This window comes from Macaca nemestrina, chromosome 4 (genome assembly GCF_043159975.1).
Source record: "Macaca nemestrina isolate mMacNem1 chromosome 4, mMacNem.hap1, whole genome shotgun sequence".
In the NCBI taxonomy this organism is placed as follows: Eukaryota; Metazoa; Chordata; class Mammalia; order Primates; family Cercopithecidae; genus Macaca; species Macaca nemestrina.
In genome coordinates this window covers 9,442,031-9,461,718 of record NC_092128.1, presented here as the reverse complement: position 1 = coordinate 9,461,718, position 19,688 = coordinate 9,442,031, and positions in this window count along the sequence as shown.

Sequence of the window (19,688 nt, the reverse complement as noted above, 5' to 3'; positions counted from 1 at the left end):
AGAATAAATAAAAAGGGGACAATGTAAACTGACAAACATACTATGGTTTATTTATCACGGGAACTCTCTGTACCTTCTTCTTCTTCTTCTTTTTTTTTTTTTTTTTGAGACGGAGGCTTGCTCTGTTGCCCAGGCTGGAGTGCAGTGGTCGGATCTCAGCTCACTGCAAGCTCCGCCTCCCAGGTCCACGCCATTCTCCTGCCTCAGCCTCCTGAGTAGCTGGGACTACAGGCACCCGCCACCTCGCCCGGCTAGTTTTTTTGTATTTTTTAGTAGAGATGGGGTTTCACCGTGTTAGCCAGGATGGTCTCAATCTCCTGACCTCGTGATCCACCCGTCTTGGCCTCCCAAAGTGCTGGGATTACAGGCTTGAGCCACCGCGCCTGGCCCTCTGTACCTTCTTCTTAATTTTGCTGTTAACCTAAAACTGTTCTTAAAAATAAAGTCTATTTAAAAAAAAAAACAACCCTCACTTACAAAAAAGGAAACTAGGCCTAGACTCACAGACAAATAACTGAAAACCGAAGGACAAAAGGAAATATTATATGTAGCCAGATAAAAAGGACATATTCATTTCAAAATAACATAAAATAAGACCTATCACTAACTTTCAACAGAAAAAATGGAAGCCAAAGGACAACAGAATGACACTTTGAAAGGACTGAAAGAAAATAACTGACAACCTACAATTCTATACTCAACAAAATTATCCTTCAAACACAAACATAAAATAAAGACACTTCCAAAAAGCAATACAGATAATTTGTTAGCAGCATATCCTTACTAAAGAAAATAAAGAGGGGGAGTTTTTAAGGCAAAAGAAAGACGAGTCAGATGAAAGAAGGTGTAAATGCAGAAAGGAATGAAGAACAACAAAAAAAGTAAATATCCATGTAAGTCTGCATTAATTTCAACTACGTAAAGCAACAAATAATAATAATAATAATGTGTCTCATCTTTAAATTATATGTAGGGTTTTTCAAAATGTGATAATAGGCCGGGCGCGGTGGCTCAAGCCTGTAATCCCAGCACTTTGGGAGGCCGAGACGGGCGGATCACGAGGTCAGGAGATCGAGACCATCCTGGGTAACACAGTGAAACCCCGTCTCTACTAAAAATACAAAAACTTAGCCGGGCGAGGTGGCAGGCGCCTGTAGTCCCAGCTACTCGGGAGGCTGAGGCAGGAGAATGGCGTGAACCCGGGAGGCAGAGCTTGCAGTGAGCTGAGATCCAGCCACTGCACTCCAGCCTGGGTGACAGAGCGAGACTCCGTCTCAAAAAAAAAAAAAAAAAAAAAAAAAAAAATGTGATAATAATAGAAAAGGCAAGATAGAGAGTAAATTGACTTAAAATGTTATAACATCCTATGTTGTCTGAGAAGCGTTAAGAGTAGTAACTTAAATAAGATTTTAATAAGTCATGGCTGTGTATTGTAACATCTAAAACACTGAAGGAATAGTAAAAGAATGTATAACTTAATTAGTTTCCTAGGGACACTATAACAGATTACCACAAACTGGGTGGCTTAAAACAACAGAAATTTATTCTCTTATGGCTCAGGAGGTCAGAAGACCAAAATTAGGGCATTTTGGGGGCAGGGCCATGCTCCCATCAAAGGTTCTGGAGAGGGTGCTTCCTTGTCTTTTCCTGCTTCTGGTGACTTCTGGCATTCCTTGGCTTGTGGCTGCATCTCTCCAATCCCTGCCTTTGTCTTCACATGGCCTTACCTATGTGTCTGTGCAGTCTGTGTGTCCTTTTCTGTCTCTTATAAGGGCATTATCATCATTGGACTTAGAGCCCACTCTAAGCTCTACTTTAATTACATCTATAAAAACTATATTTCCAAATAAGGTAACATTCTGAGGTTCTGGATGGACATGAATTTTGCGGGAACACTATTTAGCTCACTACGATAACTAGCAAAAAAGATTTTAAAAGGTAGAGAAAAGGGAATATAGAAGAGTTGACACAATGAAAAAACAAATAATAACAGATATAAAAGCAAATATATCAGTAATTAAGTGAAATGAAGTAATTAAAAAACAAAAATTTCTAAAATTAGAATTAATGTAATCTCCAAACAATGAAATTATAAGAGACATACTTTGAAGGTGAAGATATGTAACATAAAATAACGGGGAAAATATGTACCATGCAAACCTAACAAAAAGAAAGTAGGTAAAGTTATAGTCCACAAATTATATTTTAAGCAAGAAGTATTCCTATAGCTAGAGATATTTCATAATGATACCAAGGTCAACTCATCAGAAACATTAAAACAAATTAAAATTTTAACGCACAGAATATCACAGTCTCAAAATAGATAAAGCAACAATTAAGAGAACTAAAAGAAAAAGTGTTTAAATATATAATCATAGTGGGTGATTTTATTTTATTTTATTTTATTTGTTTTAAACTTAAACATTCAAAGCCAATTGTTCTGAAGAGTGGGTGATTTTAATAACCTGTTTCCATAACTGATAGAAAAAGTGGGGAAAATTAGAAAACATGGGGGGCCTGAAAAATCTCAATTAATAATTTTTTTCTAAGCTGGGCACAGTGATGCATGCCTGTAGTCCAGCTATTTCAGAGGCTGAGGTAGGAGGATCACTTGAGCTTAGGAGCCTGAGAACAGCCCGGGTAACATAGCAAGACCCTGTCTCAAATAAAAAATTTTGATCTACTTTACAAATATAGAACAGTATGCAACAATTGAAGAATAAACTTTCATTTAAGTGCACACGTAAAATTTACCAAAATTGACCACGTGTTAGGTCATCAAGCAAGCTTCAACAAATTTTGGAAGACTGAACTAATAAACTATATTCTTGGCCACAGTAGAATAAGCTTGAAATCCATAACAAAAAAATAATGAGATAATCCTCAAATGTTTGGAAATCAGACAATACACTTCTAAATAACTCATAGAAATTAGAAAATACTTTGAAGAGAATGATAAAATGAAAATAGAACATATGTAAAGTTTGCATGTTACAACTCAAGCTGTGCTTAGAGGGAAATTTAAATCCTTAAATTCACATATTAGAAAGAAAGGTTAAAAAACCGTATAAGTAGCCATACCACACAATTAGAAAAAGAAACAAATTAAACCTGAACAATGTAGAATAAATGAGATAATAAAGACAAAAACAGAGTGACATCACCAAGACGGCAGAACAGAAGGTAATCCACTCACATCCCCCCACAACAAAAACAACAACAATTCTACATGCATCAACAGTCAGAAATCGGTCTGTGGGAGCCTCAGGATTCAGGTAGGTGTTTGTGAAACCTCGGTGGAGTCCAAGACCTTGGAGGGCCATTTTGAGAGTGCAGACTAACACCTAGATGGCTGATTCATCAAACTTGCTCCTAGGTTCAAGCTCCGAAATGACAGTCCTCCCAGGTCCCAGCTACAGCTCCATTTGGCTTTGAGCCTGTAACAGAAACCATCTGCCAAGGGGGCAAGGAGGAACTGCATACACTACTGCCTTGGTGGAAAAGCTCATCTGCCCACTGACATTGGTCACAGTAGTGAACCTGAAAGTTGCCCTGTAACTCAACTACAGCTCCCCTTAGCTAAGATCCCAGCTCAGGGCTGCTCACACGAGGATCTGGAGGGAGACTTGCCCATATCTCACAACTCAGGAGTCTGGGCCTCCTTGTTGGGCTTGCCAACCTCCATCTCACCGCAGATCCCAAAGGGATACAGCTTCAGCTCTGGCCCCTCCTGCTGCAATCAGAGAATGATCCTCTCTGTGCTTAGGTCTGCTGGGAAACCTGTACTTGTCTGGGCCAATGAGACAGGCTCTCCAGCCTCTGTCTCACAGCACATCCCAAGGGGGCCCAGTCCTAGCCCCAGCAACTCCTGCTGCAATCAAGGAACTATCTTGTCTGTGCAGGGACTTTGCCAGGACACACATACTCCTCTAAGCCAGTGAAGGTGGGCTCTCCAGCTTTTGCCCTACAACAGATCCTGAGGGGGCCTGGTCTCATCTCTATCCCCTCCTGCTGCAGTTGAGAAACTATCCTGTCTATGCAGGGACCTGCCGGGAGATGCCTGCCTTTATGAGCCAATGTGATAGCCTCTGTTCCACTGCAGATACAAGGAGAACAAGTCTCAGCTCTGGTCCCTCCTGTTGTAGTCAAGGAATAACCGTGCTTGTGCAGGGACCTGCTGGGTGATGCATGTTCATCTGAGCCAATGAGACAGGCCAACTAGCCTGTGTCCCACAGCAGATCCTGAGCTGGGGGCAGTCTCAACTTCAGCCCATCTCACTATTTTTGGGGACCCATCCTGCCCATGCAGAGGCCCACTGGGAAGTGTGCCCATCTGGGCCACCAGGACATTCTTGTGGAATCCGGTTCCTGGCCAGCATTCCAGGAATGCTGGATCTTACCCAGGTTTATCAGACCTGGAAAGCCACATCAACCTAGACGTCCTTGTGAGACTTGTGGTAAGCCTGAGTTTAGAGTATCCTCTGTTGCTGAGATGGCTGCAGGTGGTCACAGTCTAAGGAAACTCAACAGTTAGTTCTTAGAATCCCTGGAAGACCTTCTGAAGGACAGGCACAAACAAAGCCAGACTCTAAAGGCTAAAATAAATACCTAACCCCTCAATCCAAAGACATTGTCACACATGCACAAGCATCAGGAACATTTAGGGAAATATGACCTTACTAACATACAAAATAAGGTGCCAGAGACTGACCTAAAGTGATGGAGATGTGTAATCTCTCAGCCAAAGAATTTAAAACAGCTATTTAGGCCAGGCGCAGTGGCTCACGTCTGTAATCCCAGCACTTTGGGAGGCCGAGGCAGGCGGATCACGAGGTCAGGAATTTGAGACCAGCCTGGCCAACATAATGAAACCCCATCTCTACTAACAATACAAAAATTAGCCAGGCATGGTGGTGTGTGCCTGTAGTCACAGCTACTTGGGAGGCTGAGGCAGGAGAATTGCTTGAACCCAGAAGCAGAGGTTGCAATGAGCCAAGATTGCACCACAGCACTCCAGCTTGAGCGACAGAGTGAGACTTCAAACAAAACAAACAAAACAAACAAATAAAAACCCCCCAGCTATTTAAAAGAAGCTCAATGAACTTCAAGAAAGCACATAGAGCCAATTCAGAAATTTATCAGAGATTGAAATAATTTTTAAAAATCAAACAGAAATCCTGGAGCTGAAAAATACAGTGAATAAAATGAAAAATGAAATAGAGATCATCAATAACAGAATTGATCAAACTGAAGAAAGAATCAAGTTGAAAGATCGACTATTTGAAAGTACACATCAGAGGAGCAAAAAGTTTGAAAAAATGAAGAAAGCTGACAGGTCCTATGGGACAACATCAAAAGAGTATGCATTCAGGTTGTCAAAGCTAAGGAGGAAACTGAGAAAGACAAAGGTGTAGAAAGCTTATTCAAAGAAATAACAGAAAACTTTCCAAACCTGGAGAATGATATAAATACTCAGGTACAGTAAGGTCAAAGGTCACCAGTGAGATTCAACCCAAATAAGAATATCCTAAGACACGTTATAATCAAACTCTCAAAGGTCAAAGACAAAGAGAAGATCCTGAAAGTAGTGAGAGAAAAGAAGCAAGTAACATGTAAGGGAGATCCAATATGCATGGAAGCACACTTCTCAGCAGAAAACTTACAGGCCAGAAAGGGGTGGAATGATATATTCAGAATGCTGAAGAAAAAAGGCTGTAAACTAAGAATATTATATCCAGGAATACTATCCTTTAGAAATGAAGAAGAGAGAAATACTTTCCCAGACAAACAAAAGCTGAGGAAATTTATCATTACCAGAACTGTCCTGTAAAAAATGCTAAAGGAAGTTCTTCAAACTGAAAGGAAAGGATGCTAATGTAATTGTTACACTGATATTGTAATTGTGGTGTATAAACCATTTATATCCTTACTAAGTAGAATAAAAGACAAAACTATTAAAAACGATAATTACTAGGTTGGGTATGGTGGCTCATGCCTGTAATCCCAGCATTTTGGGAAGATGAGGTGTGCAGATCACCTGAGGTCAGGAGTTCGAGACCAGCCTGGCCAACATGGTGAAACTTGTCTCTACTAAAAATACAAAAATTAGCCAGGCATGGTGGCAGGTGGCTGTAATCTCAGCTACTCAGGATGAAGCAGGAGAATCACTTGAACCCGGGAGGTGGAGGTTGCAGTGAGCCGAGATTGTACCACTGCACTCCAACCTGGGCAACAGAGTGAGACTCTGTCTCAAAAAAAAAAAAAAAAAAAAAGATACCTACTACAGGTTGTTTAGAAATAGGCAATAGGAAAGGGCAAATTGTGACATCACAAATTCAAAATGTGGGGCAAGAAGGGAGAGAGTTAATGTGTATAGTTTTTTTTTGTTTGTTTTTGTTTTTGATAAAAGTTAAGTTGGTATTTCATGTAGTTTGGCTCTATGTCCCCACCCAAATCTCACCTTGAATTGTAATCCCTGTAATACCCACATCAAGGGTGGGACCCAGTCAGAGGTAATTGAGTCATGGGGGCAGTTTCTCCTATGCTGTTCTCATAATAATGACTGAGTCTCACAAGATCTGATGGTTTTATAAGCATCTGGCATTTCCCCTGCTAGCACTCATTCTCTCTTCTGCCATCCTGTGAAGAAGTGTCTTTCTCCACAATTGTGAGTTGCCCAAGGCCTCCTCAGAGATGCAGAGCTGTGAGTCAATTAAACCTCTTTTCTTTATAAATTACCCAGTCTTGGGTAGAATGAACTAACAGAGTATTAGTTACTTTTTTCACTAAAAAAAAAAATGTCTTTATTGAGATTAAATTCACATACTCTACAATTCACTCACTTATAGTCACAGACTTGTGCATCTATCACCACAATCAACTTTAGACCATTTTTATTACTCCCCAAAGTAACCCATACCTTGTAGCCATCACCGTATGTTATCCAAATCCCTCAGTCCTACACAATCACCAGTCTACTTTCTATCTCCATAGATTTGACTATTTGGAACATTTTCTATAAAGGAAATTATGTAATATGCGGTCCTTTGTGAATGGCTTCTTTTACTTAGCATAATTTTCAAGGTTTGTGTCATTCATTTTTTCAGATTTCCAAATTCTCTCCTGGATCAAGTTAGAGCACCAGAAATCTACATACTAGGATGATAATAGTTTATCTCAGATGTTTTATTTATTTGCTTTTTTTATTTTTATTTTTTAAATTTTTAAATTTTTATATTTCGATAGGTTTTGGGGAAAATAGGTGGTGTTTGGTTACATGAATAAGATTGTTAGTGGTGATTTCTGTTTTTAGTGTACCCATCACCTGAACAATGTACACTGTACCCAGTGTGTAGCTTTTTATCCATCACCACCTGCCACCCTTTCCCCCAAGTCCCCAAAGTCCAGTGTTTCAGTCTTATGCTTTTGTGTCCTAATAACTTAGCTCCCACATATGAGTGAGAACATATGATGTTTGGTTTTCCATTCCTGAATTGCTTCACTTAGAATAATAGTCTCCAATTCTATCCAGGTTGCTGCCATTATTTTTTCCTTTTTTTTTGGCTGAGTAGTATTCTCTGGTATATATATGCCACATTTTCTTTATCTACTTGTGGATTGATGGACATCTGGGCTGATTCCATAGTTTTGAAATCGCAAATTGTGCTGCTATAAACATGTGTGTGCAAGTATTTTTTCTTGTATAATGACTTCTTTTCCTGTGGGTAGATACCTAGTAGTGGGATTGCTGGATCAAACAGTAGATCTACTTTTAGTTCTTTAAGGAATCTTCACACTGCTTTCCATAGTGGTTGCACTAGTTTACATTCCCACCAACAGTGTAAAAGTGTTCCCTTTTCACTGCATTCATGCCAACATCTATTTTTAAATTTTTGTGATTGCGGCCATTCTTGCAGGAGTGAGGTGGTATCACACTGTGGTTTTGATTTGCATTTCCCTGATAATTAATGATGTTGAACATTTTTCCATATGCTCGTTGGTCATTTGCATATCTTCTTTTGAAAATTGTGTATTCAATCCTTAGCCCATTTTCTGATGGGATTATTTGTTTTTTTCTTGCTGATTTGTTTGAGTTCTTTGTAGATTCTGGATATAGCCCTTTGTCATATGTGTAGATTGTGAATATTTTTTTCCCATTCTGTGGGTTCTCTGTTAACTCTGCTGATTATTTCTTTTGCTGCGCAGAAGCTTTTTAGTTTAATTAAGTCCTATCTATTTATTTTTGTTTTTGTTGCATTTGCTTTTGGGTTGTTTGTCATGAAGTCTTTGCCTAAGCCAATGTGTAGAAGGGCTTTTCCAATGTCATCTTCTAGAATTTTTATGGTTTCAGGTCTTAGATTTAAGTCTTTGATCCATCTTGGGTTGATTTTTTTATAAGGTGAGAGATGAGGATCCAGTTTCATTCTTCTACATGTGGCTTGCCAATTATCCCAGCAGCATTTGTTGAATAGGGTGTCCTTTTTCCACTTTATGGTTTTGTTTGCTTTGTCGAAGATCAGTTGGCTGTGAGTATTTGGCTTTATTTCTGGGTTCTCTATTCTGTTCCATTGGTCTATGTGCCTTTCTAGAAGTACCATGCTGTTTTGGTAAATGTGGCCTTATAGTATAGTTTGGAGTCAAGTAATGTGATGTCCCCAGGTTTGTTCCTTTTGCTTAGTCTTACTTTGGCTATGTGGGCACTTTTTTGGGTCCATATGAATTTTAGGATTGTTTTTTCTAGTTCTGTGAAGTATGGTGGCAGTATTTTGATGGAATTGTGTTGAATTTTTATATTGCTTTTGGCAGTGTGGTCATTTTCACAATATTGATTCTACCCATCTATGAGAATGGGATGTGTTTCCATTTGTTTGTGTCATCTATTATTTCTTTCAGAAGTGTTTTGCAATCTTCCTTGTAGAGGTCTTTCACGTCCTTGGTTAGGCATATTTCTAAGTGTTTTATTTTATTTTTTTGCAGCTATTGTGAAAGGGGTGGAGTTCTTGATTTGTTTCTCAGCTTGGTCGCTGTTGGTGTATAGCAGAGCTACTGATTTGTGTACATTAATTTTGTATCCTGAAACTTTGCTGAATTCGCTTACCAGTTCTAGGAGCTTTTTGAACGAGTCTTTAGTGTTTTCTAGGTATACAAACATATCATTAGCAAACAGCAACAGTTTGACTTCTTCTTTACCAATTTGGATGACCTTTATTTCTTTCTCTTGTCTGATTGCTCTAGCTAGGACTTCTCAGTACTATGTTGAAGAAAATTGGTGAAAGTAGGCATCCTTGTCTTGTTCCAGTTATCAGGGGGAATGTTTTCAGATTTTCCCTGTTTAGTATAGTGTTAGCTGTGGGTTTGTCATAGATGGCTTTAATTACATTAAGGTATGTCCCATCTATGCCAATTTAGCTGAGCATTTTATTCCTACAGGGATGCTGGATTTTATCAAATGCTTTTTTTTGGGGGAGGCATCTATTGAGATGATCATGTGATTTTTGATTTTTATTCTGCTTATGTGGTATATCACATTTATTGACTTATGTATGTTAAACCATCCCTGCATCCCTGGTATGAAACCCACTTGGTCATGGTGGATTATCTTTTTGGTATGCTGTTGGATTTGGTTTGCTAGTATTTTGTTGAGGATTTTTGCATCTGTGTTCATTAGGGATATTGGTAGTTTCCTTTTCTTGTTATGTCCTTTCCTTGTTTTGGTATTAGGGTGATACTGACTTCATAGAATGATTTAGGGAGGGGTCCCTCATTCTCTATCTTTTGGAATAGTGTGAATAGGATTGGTACCAATTCTTCTTTGAATGTCTGATAGAATTCTGATGTGAATCCACCTGGTCCTGGACTTTTTTTTGTGTTGGCAATTTTTTTTTTTTTTTTTTTTTTTTTTTTGAGACGGAGTCTCGCTCTGTCACCTGAGCTGGAGTGCAGTGGCGCAATCCTGGCTCACTGCAAGCTCCGCCTCCTGGGTTCATGCCATTCTCCTGCCCCAGCCTCCCAAGTAGCTGGTACTACAGGCGCCCGCCACCACGCCCGGCTCATTTTTTGTATTTTTAGTAGAGACGGGGTTTCACCATGGTCTCGATCTCCTGACCTTGTGATCTCCCCGCCTCGGCCTCCCAAAGTGCTGGGATTACAGGCGTGAGCCACGGCGCCCGGCCGGCAATTTTTAAATTACCATTTCAATCTTGCTGCTTGTTATTGGTCTGCTCAGAGGTTCTATATCTTCCTGGTTTAATCTAGGAGGGTTGTTTCTTTCCAGGAATTTATCTGTCTCCTCAAGGTTTTCTAGATTATGCACGTAAAGGTGTTCATAGTAGCCTTGAATAATCCTTTGTATTTCTGTGCTATCAGTTATAATATCTCCCATTTTGTTTCTACTGAGCTTATTTGGATCTTCTTTTTCTTGGTTAATCTTGCTAATAAACTATCAATTTTATTTATCTTTTTGTTTCATTTATCTTTTGTGTTTTTGTTGTTGCTGTTGTTTCAATATCATTTAGTTCTGCTCTGGTATTTGTTATCTCTTTTCTTCTCCTGGGTTTGGGTTTGAATTGTTCTTGTTTCTCCAGTTCCATGAGGTGTGACCTTAGATGTCTACATGTGCTCCTTCAGACTTTTTGATGTAGGCATTTAATGCTATGAACTTTCCTCTTAGCATCATTTTTGCTGTATCCCAGAGGTTTCAATAGGTTGTGTTACTATTATCGTTCAGTTCAAAGAATGTTTACCTTTTCATCTTGATTTCATTGTTGACCCAACAAACATTCAGGTGCAGGTTATTTAATTTCCATGTTTTTGCATGGTTTTGAAGATTTCTTTTGGAGTTGATTTCCAATTTTATTCCACTGTAGTCTGAGAGAGTACTTGATATAATTTGAATTGTCTTAAATTTACTGAGACTTGTTTTGTGGCCTATAATGTGGTCTATCTTGGAGAATGTTCCATGTGGTGATGAAAAGAATGTATACTCTTTAGTTGTTGAGTAGAATGGTTTGTAAATATCTGTTAAATCCATTTATTGTAGGGTATAGTTAAAGTACGTTGTTTATTTGTTGATTTTCTGTTTTGATGACCTGTGTAGTGCTGCCAGTGGTGTATCAAAGTCCTGCACTATTATTGTGTTGCTATCTATCTCACTTCTTAATCCAGTAGTAATAGCTTTATAAATTTGGGAGTGCCAGTGTTATGTGCATATATATTTAGAGTTTTGATATTTTCCTGTTGAATTAGTCCTTTTATCATTATATAATGCCCCTCTTTGTCTCTTTTAACTGCTGTTGCTTTAGAGTTTGTTTTGTCTGATATAAGAATAGTTGCTCTTGATTGCATTTGGTGTCCATTTGCACAGAATATCTTTTTCCACCCCTTTATCTTATGTGAGTTTTTATGTGTCAGGTGAGTCTCCTAAAGACAGCAAAAACTTGGGTGGTAGATTTTGATCAATTCTGCCATTCTGTATCTTTTAAGTGGAGCATGTTGGCTATTCACATTCAATGTTAGTATTGAGATGTGAGGTACTATTCTATTCATCGTGCTATTAGTTACCTTAATACCTTGTTAGGTTTTTAAAATTGTGCTATTGTTTTATAAGTCCTGTGAGATTTATGCTTTAAGAGGTTATATTTTGTGTATGTTGAGCATTTGTTTTAAGATTTAGAGCTACATTTAGCAGTTTTTCTAGTGCTGGCTTGGTAGTGGCAAATTCTCTCAGCAGTCACAGGCCTCACACTGCACCCTGCCCCCATGCAGCCTGCAGTCCTAAAGATCAGTCTCACTCCCACCGTGCCGCTCAACAGCACCAAGTCTATTTCAAGGCAGCCAGTGACCAGGGCTGAGAACTTTCCCCAGAACACAAGCCTCCCTGTTGAGAAAGCAAGCAGACTCATAGTTTTTTAGCATCTCAGGCACTGTGTCTGCGGCACTGATTCAGTTCCTTCAATGAACTTGTGGATTCTCTTGGCTTTCTTGGTATGTTTATGTGGTAGCTCTTGGAGCAAAAGTTCATGAGGTGATTCTCCACATGCTGCTCTATCCATCCGAGTGGGAGCTGCAAGCTAATCTCACCTCCTATCTGCCATCTTCAACCCCCATTCTGGTATTAGTTTTAAATAACTTCTTATAACTATGGAATTTTTTATAAGCCTCATTGTAATCACAAAACAAAAATGTATACTAGACACATTAAAAATAAAAAGCAGGCCTCTACCAATCATTTAACGAAGAACTAATACCAATTCTACTCAAACTATTTCAACAAATTTAAGAGGCAGGAATACTTCCAAACTCATTCTAGGAGGCCAGCATTATCCTGATACCAAAGCCAGACAAGGACACAACAACAGCAAAAGAAAACAATAGGCCAGTATCGCTGATAAATATAGATGCAAGAACACTCAACAAAATACTTGCAAATGGAATTCAACAACGCATTTAAAAAAATCATTCACCAGGGATGCAAGAATGGTTCAACATATGTAAATGAATAAATGTAACACATTGCATTAACAAAACTAAGGACAAACCCATGTGATAATTTCAATAGATGCTGAAAAGCATTCAATAAAATTCAACATCTCTTCATGATAAAATCTTTCAACAAATTGGGTATAGAGGAACGTACCTCAACATGATAAAGGCCATATATAACAAACACACAGCTAAAGTCATACTTAGTACTGAAAAGTTGAGAGCCTTTCCACTAAGATCTGGGACAAGACAGGGATGCCCACTTTCTCTACTTCTATTGACCTTAGTACTGTAAGTCCTAGGCATAGCAAGTTAGAAGATAAAGAAAGAAAGGGCATCAAAACTGGAAAGGAAGAAGTCAAATTATCCTTCTTGAAGATAATAGGATCTTATATTTAGAAACACCTAAAGTCTCCACTAAAAACTCTTAAAACTGATGAACAAATTCAGTAAAGTTGCAAAATACAAAACCAACATACAAAAGTTAGGGATATTTTTATACACTAACAGTAAACAGTTTGAAAAATAAATCAAGAAAACAATCCCATTTACAACAGCTTACAAAAAATGATAAAATACTTGGAACTCAATTTAACCAAAGAAGTAAAAGATCTCAACAAGGAAAACTATAAAACACTGATGAAATAAATTGAACAGGACACCAAAAAATGAAAAGAAATCCCATACTCATGAATTAGAAGAATCAATATTGTTAAAATGTCCATGCTACCCAAAGCAATATACAGATTCAATGCAATCCCCATCAAAATACCAATGACATTTTCACATAAATAACAAAAATATCCTATAATTTGTGTGGAACCAAAAAAGATCCTGAACATGATACTGCCATAAAAACAGACATATAAACCAATGAAAAGAATAGAGAACCCATAAATAAATCCATGCACTTATAGCTAACTCATTTTAGACAAAGGCACCAAAACACACATTGAGGAAAGGACAGTCTCTTTAATACATGGTGCTGGGAAAACTGTATATATGTATGCAGAAGAACGAAACTATATTCCCATCTTTCACCACGTGCAAAAGTCAAATCAAAATGGATTAAATTCTTAAAGGTAAGACCAAAAACTATGAAACCACTGTAAGCAAACATTGGGGAAACACTACAAAGACATTGGTATGGGCAAAGATGTTTTTGGGTAAGACCTCAAAAACATGGGCAACAAAAGGAAAAATAAATAAATGGGATTACATCAAGCTAAAAAGCTTCTGCGCAGCAAAGGAAACAATCAACAAAGTGAAGAAACAGCATACAGAATAGGAAAAAGTATTTTCAAACTACCAATCTGACTATATATATATATATATATATGAACTATATATATATATATATATATGAACCTTAACTCAATAGCAAAAAAACCAAATGACCTAACTAAAAATCAAGCAAAAGACCTGAATAGACATTTCTTACAAGAAGACATACAAGTGGTACAAATGGCCAAAGGTATATGAAAAACTGCTCAACATCACTAATGATTAGGAAAATGCAATTCAAAAGCACAATAAAATATTATCTCACCACAGTTAAAATGGCTATGATAAAAAAGACAAAAGGGCCGGGTGCGGTGGTTCACGCCTGTAATCCCAGCACTTTGGGAGGCCGAGGTGGGTGGATCACGAGGTCAAGAGATCGAGACCATCCTGGCCAACATGGTGAAATCCTGTCACTACTGAAAATACAAAAATTAACTGGGCGTGGTGGCCTGTGCCTGAAGTCCCAGCTACTCGGGAGGCTGAGGCAGGAGAATCACCTGAACCCGGCAGGTGGAGGTTGCAGTGAGCCGAGATCACACCACTGCACTCCAGTCTGGCCACAGAGCGAGACTCCGTCTCATAAAACAAAACAAAACAAAACAAAAATGCTGACAAGGATGTGGAGAAGGGGGAATCCTCATCCGCTGTTGGTAGGAGTGTGAAATCATATAGCCATTATGGAGAACAGTGTAGAGATTCCTCTAAAACTTACAAATTGAGCTATCATATGATCCAGCAATCCCACTTCTGTATATATATTCAAAAGCAGGGATATCAGTATATTGAAGAGATACCTGCATTCTTATCTTTATTGCAGCAAAATTCACAATAGCCAAGTCATGGAATCAACCTAAGTGGCTATTAACATATGAATGGATAAAGAAAATGTGGCCTATATACACAACATAATATTAATCAGCCATAAAAAAAAAAATAAAATCCTATCATTTGCAGCAGGATGGATGGAATTGGAGGTCCTTATGCTAAGTGAAATAAGCCAGCACAGAAAGACAAATATTGCATATTCTGACTCATATGTGGGAGCTAAAATAGTGAATCTCATGGAGGTAGAGTGTAGGGTGGTGATGGCCAGAGGCTGGGGATGGATGAAGGAAGGGAAGGCTGAAGAGAAGTTTGTTAAGGAGTATAAAAATACACGTAGATCAAAAGAATAAGATCTAGTGTCTGATAGTACAATAGGGAAACTATAATTAACAATAATTATTATAGATTTCAAAATAGCTCTGAGAGAAGAATTATAATGGTCCCAAGATAAGTTTTTGAGGCGATGGATAGTGAAATTACCCAGGTTTGATCATTATACATTGTATATAGGTATCAAAATATCACATGTACCCAAAAATATGTACAACTATTATATATCAATAAAAAATATTAGAAAGTAAATAAATAATGAAGATAAGAACAGAAGCAACACATTTATAGATAGAATCAACAAAGCCAATGTTCATAAGTGAAAAAGACTAACAAAATTGGTAAGTCATTAGCAAGACTGATCAAGAGAGAAAAAAACAGGGCACATATAGCCAATATCAGTAATAATAAAATGGAAGAGCACTTCAGATCCTGGAGACAACAAAGAGATAAAAGAAGGATTTTATGAACAAGTTGATACCAATACATCTGAAAAAATAAATGTAATTTTCAAATTCCTAATAATATAATTTATTAAAACTGACCAAGAAGAAATAAAAAATTGAATTCACTTTTATCTTAAATAAGTTCTCTAACTAAAAGCCTTCCCAGAAAGAAAACTTGATTCTCAGATGGATTCTCTGGTAAATTCTTCTAAATATGTAAGGAAGGACTAATATTAATCTTATGTCCAACCTTTCAGGGAATTAGAAACATAGGACATACTTCCTAACATATTATATAAGGCCAATATTATATTGATATTAAAACCTGATAAAGACAAGAGAAGAAAATTATGGGCAAATCTATCTTGTGAACTAGATGAAAATATCCTAAACAAAATATTAACAGATGAATCCAACAATATTTAAAAGGATAAAGCATTATGACTGATCAGATTTATTCCAGGAATTAAAGGTTAACATTTGAAAATCAATATAATTCATTACATTAACAGAATAAAGGAGAAGAATCACACAATCATCTTAATCAATGCATAAACAGCATTTGAAAAACTCAACATCTACTTGTGATTAAAAACTATTGGCATAATATGGATAGAAGTTGTAGTTTCTTATGGCTGCTGTGGCAAATAACCAGAATAGGTGGCTTAAAAGTTCACATTTATTATTTTACAGGTTCTGTAGGCCAGAAGTCCAAAATGAGTTTCACCAGGCCTAAATCAAGGAGTCAGCAGGCTGCACTCCCACCATAGTCCCTAGGGGAAAGCCCACTCTTTGCTTCTTTTAGCTTCTGGTGGCTGTTGGCATTTCTTGGCTTGTGCCACATCCCTTCAATCTTAGCCTCTGTGGTCATATTGCCTTCTTCTCTGTAAATCTCTCTTTGCCTGTCTTTTATACAGATACCCTTGATTTATTGCATTTATGGTCCATCCAAATAATCTAGAATAATCTCCCCATCTCAAGATCTTTAACTTAATCACATTTACAAAGACTCCTTATCTGTGTAAGGTGACAGTTAGAGGTTCCAGAGATTAGGACCTGATATGTTTTGGGGCCATTACCCAGCCTACTATTGAAGGCAACATTATTAGTCTGATAAAGGGTGTTATAAAACTTCTATAGTAAGTACCAGACTCAAGGAGGAAATACCGGAAAGGTTTTCTTTGAGAGTGGGAAAAAGGAACTGATACCTGGGGTTACGATTTATATTCAAAAGGGAATGAAAAGCATGAATGATAAGAATAGAAGAAATAAGACTGTCATTATTCACAGATGATATTGTGCATGCAGAAAATCCAAAATAATATACAGATCAACTATTAGAATTAATAAGTGAACATAGCAGGTCATTGTATACAAGATGAAGCCACAAAAATTAGTCCTATTTCTGTATGACAGAAATATGAAAGTTAGAAAAATTTTAAACAATTCTATTTATAACATAAAAATCCACTACAGAGGAATGAAAGTGAAGTTGTGCAAGATTTCTGCACAGAAAACTATAAAATGCCATTGAACATGATATTTTATTTAAAAAATGATAGCATATACTAAATTAGTGGAATGATAGACTAAGTATGGTAACAATATCAGTTGTTCCCTCTTCTTTATAGACTCAGAGTGATTTCAACCAAAATCACATTTTTTTGTGGATATTGACATGCTAATTCTAAAATTTTAATGGACATTTCATAGGCCAATTGGTGTGGCATTGGTTCTTGTATAAATACGTAGATCAGTGGAACAGAAGAAAAGGTCCAGACACAGACCCACACCTATGTAGGCACCTGATTTATAACAAGTTTTGTGCTGCAGAGTTTGGGGAGAAGGAATGGTTCTTCCAGTCACTGATGCAGAGTTAGCTAGAAAACTGTATAGAAAAAAGGTTTAGACTTTCACTCTGTACAACAAAATTAATTCATAATGGATTGTAGCTTGAATATAAAAAATAAAACAATATGCTTCTGGAAGAAAACATAAAATAATATCCTTGCGTCCTGGTGTAAAGGTAAAGATTTACTAAAGAGAACATAAAAAGCACTAAACATAAAGGAAAAGATTGATTCATGAGACTGTTATAATTAAGAATTCTGGTCAATAAAGGACACCACTAAGAAAGCTAAAGGTCAAAGAGAAAATATTTGGGTTGGGTGCGGTGGCTAACGCCTGTAATCCCAACACTTTGGGAGGCCGAGGCAGGCGGATCACAAAGTCAGGAGTTCGAGACCAGCCTGGCCAACATGGTGAAACCCTGCCTCTACTAAAAATACAAAAAATTAGCTAGGTGTGATGTTGCTCACTCGTAGTCCCAGCTACTCAGCAGGCTGATGCAGAAGAATCTCTTGAACCCGGGAGGTGGAGGTTGCAGTGAGCCGAGATTGTGCCACTGCACTCCAGTCTGGGTGACAGAGTGAGACTCAGTCTCAAAAATAAATAAATAAGTAAATAAAATAAAATATTTGAAATGCACATAATTAAGAAAAAACTTAACATTCAAATATAAAGGTAATACCTACAAGCCAATAAGAAAAATGACAGAAAGCCAAATAGAAAAATGAGACTGGAATAGAAAAATCATATCCTAATGGCTAATAAATTGGTACACACAGCCACTTTGGAAAATTGTATTTTATTAACTACCAAAACAGAACAATTGCGTATCTGTGATCCAGCAATTCTACTACTAGGCATGTATTTAATAGAAATGTGTACATGTGTTTCTCAAAGACACATATGAGTACATTCATAGCTGCTATGAATAGCCTTAATATTCCTAATAGCCACAAGTTGGCAACAACCCAAACACTCTTCAACAGGATGTTAGGTGAATGAATCGTGATGCATTTGTATAGCAGAATACTATACAGCAAACAAAAGTTCAGAATTTTGGTAAAATTACTACAGAGGTGGGGTTTTTGTTTGTATATGGTTGCCATATGTTTTAAGATCACTTTAATCTAGACTAATTCTCTAGACTTCTGTTTTCTTTCACAATGTTGACATTTTTGAGGAGTCTGAGCCAGCTGTTTTGCAGAATGTCCCTGTATTCAATATCTATACAGCAGCATGACTGGATCTCACAAACATAAGAGTATGTAAAGTCAAAAATAGGCCCAAAATATGCTAAAATTAATGTATTGGTTTCTTTGGAGAGGATTTGAGGATTTGTCTGATTGTTTTCTCGTTATTTAAATAAAGTTCAGAATTTTGGTAAAATTACTACAGAGGTGGGGTTGTGTTCTTCTCAGTGCGTCACTTCAGGAGGCAAGGAAGTCAGTTCGTCCTACGACTGGTGAAGTTGAATTTGATTGTTTAACTTAAATGGTGTTTGACATATTTTTAAAAATTCTGTTTTCCAACAATTTTCAACTAACAAATTTAGCATCTGATAATGATTGTTACCCAAATCAGTTACTACAATGATGTTTATGAAATGATGTTTTATATTTCCATCATTCCATCTGTATTTGTTAGTTAATGTTTTTGGTAAAGAAGAGTTTTTCTTTCTCTCTTTACCTTAAATAAAAAAAATAAATTTACTAATATGGATTCACAGACTCTTTAATGAGCTATAAAACATTCGTATCTTTATTTGTTGCAATGCTTAAATTGTCCTAAATTTAGCTAGGAGTGAGTCTCTCCAGGCTGGCTCCTGTGTTCTGTTGACATGTCTCAATCAGTTTTTAAGCACTTTCTTCTGGCACAAGATGTTCCATTGTTTATCTTTTAGGTTTCCTGTCCAGCCCTAGAATCAGGCATTTCTTCAGGAGTTCCCGATTTCTTTTTCTTTTTCTTTTTTCTTTTTTTTTTTTTTTTGAGACAGAGTCTCTCTCTCTGTCACCCAGGCTGAAGTGCAGTGGCGTGATATCGGCTCACTGCAAGCTCCAACTCCCAGGTTCATGCCTCACCCTCCCGAGTAGCTGGGACTACAGGTGCCTGGCACTACACCTGGCTAATTTGGTTTTTTTTTTTTTTTTTTTTTTTTGTATATATATTTTTTTAGTAGAGACGGGTTTTCACCATGTTAGCCAGGATGGTCTCAATCTCCTGACCTCGTGATCCACCTGCCTCGGCCTCCCAAAATGTTGGGATTACAGGCATGAGCCACCACACCTGGTCTCCTGATTCCTTTTAAGGGGATTTAATTCCAAGGGCATTAGGAGTGCTCACAACTAAATGATTGGTTCTGGTTCCTTTCAGCAGGCAGTTAGGAAATTTTGTGTGTGTGTGTGTGTGTGTGTGTGTGTGTGTTCACACCACTAATTACAATGTTAGTCCAACACTGTGGTAGTTTCTTGCCTCCCT